Source organism: Myotis davidii, unplaced genomic scaffold, assembly GCF_000327345.1.
Source record: "Myotis davidii unplaced genomic scaffold, ASM32734v1 scaffold277, whole genome shotgun sequence".
Taxonomy (NCBI): domain Eukaryota; kingdom Metazoa; phylum Chordata; class Mammalia; order Chiroptera; family Vespertilionidae; genus Myotis; species Myotis davidii.
The window spans coordinates 330,559-332,605 of record NW_006289214.1 but is presented as its reverse complement, the minus strand read 5'-3'; positions in this window follow the sequence as shown (position 1 = coordinate 332,605).

Genomic DNA, 2,047 nt, shown 5'->3' with positions numbered 1-2,047 from the left:
CAGTTCTTTAAAGACCTTAAAAGTGTGGTTTTGAACTCTATATCCAGCAGTTGCTTTCCTCCAATTCTGTCGTTTGTGTCCTGCAAAAAAAAAAAAAAAAAGGGCCCTATGACTTCAATAATCTATTTAAATTACTAACAACTAAGCACATTTCTAGAGAGGCTCTATAAAGGATAGTAAGTTTCAGACTTTATGCTACAAATGTGAATGCAGAATGACAATCATGATAAAGGTGTTTTAAGAAAAAAAATATGCAAAAAATATCTAAATTAGATAGTTACATTTTTACCTCAAAGCATATTTTTTAAATGTTATATTTTAAATTCAATACTTTTATTTAGGTTTATGGAAAATTTTTAAAGATTTATGTACTGTTGGAAATTTTTTTGAACTATTGAAAAGTAAGTTAGAAGAAAGGTGCATGACTGTGTATGTGTGTGTTTATGCTAAAAGAAACGAGTGTTAATGAGGTATTATTTCTGCTCATCAAACAGACAAAACAAACTTTTCACATAATAATTTTTATTCACTCTTAACATAATAGCCCCAAATTATTTTCAAGTTAATATTATCATCTTATCAAAATAAACACATTTTAACTCCTCTGATCACATAAAAACTAATGTTGAAAACTTTACGTTCCAAACATTATGTTAAAGGCTTATCAACCAAAGATCTACATATATAAAAGCCTAACAGACCATTCGACTGTTTGAGCATTCTTCTGGTAGCTATGACATGCAATGACCACCAGGGAGCAGATGCTATGACCAGTAGAGGAGGGAGCCCGATTCCTTGTGGAATAGCCCGTGGGTTAAATTGCTACTGGGGAACTGTCAGCCCCAAATCTGCTTTACCCACAACCCAGACTCAGAGAGGAGGAAGGCCAATTTTGGGGTTCATCACCCAAGAACCACCCTCTTGCAAACTGGGACCCCTCAGGGGATGTCAGAGAGCTGGTTTTGTCCCAATCCCCACATACCAGGCTACGGGACCCGACTGGTACACGAATCCATGCATCGGGCCTCTAGTCATTTATAAAGAGAAAGTAGTTACGTTCTTTAACATATTAGAAGTGTTTGAAGCTACATCATATAAAAAGAAATTGCCTGACTCCTCAACAAATATTTTTGTCAACATAGCTAGGTAGATGCTGTTGGAACTTATATGTTCTAGTAGCAGAGGTCAACAATTATATTCAGATCAAATTCTTTAGAAGTCTGACATAAATTCTTTTGAAGTTTCAAAAAGTTTTACTTAAATAACTTTTCACTCCAAATAATTTTATGAAATATTTATATTGTATGAATTTCTTTAAAAATATAAAATTATTCACATGTTGGATTGTGTGTTACATTGCTAGGGAATTAATAATGGTTGTTTATTGAAGCAGCATTAAACAATTCAGACTTTAGAACCTCCCATCTACTAGCTGCTTAACTTAGGGGATGTTAACTGAAAACTGGAAGAGTAAGTATTCTTAAATATTAAACAGAGATCATAAGAGTAGCTATAAGTGTAACATAGAGATTTTTTATATAAAGGACTACATATTTTACATTTAGTAATGATAGTAAACTTATTATAATGCCTTAACTGATGTGTTTATATATTATCTACATAGCCCCACAAACATATGAACTTTATGCATGCATTCATTTTCCTGTTTTAAAAAGCATGTTTTTTTGTATTTATGTGCTGAATATGATATTATGAGAAATGTGTGTGGAAGGGTTCTATATAATTGAAAAGTAATGAGAATTCCTTATAATAGCAATACATAGGCTTTGATATTTTAGGGAGTATATTAGGAGGGTAATACAGAGAAATGGAGCCCATAAGTTTCTCTCTCTCTCTCTCTCTCTCTCTCTCTCTCTCTCTCTCTCAATGTATTATAAGGCATTGGCTGAGATAATGGAGGCTGAGAAGCCCCGCAATCTGCCAAGTGTAAACTGGATTCCCAGGAAAGCTGGTGGTGTACTTTGAAGGCCTGACAACACAGAGAGCTGTTGGTGTAGATTATAGTCCAATGTGAGCCTTGGGAACC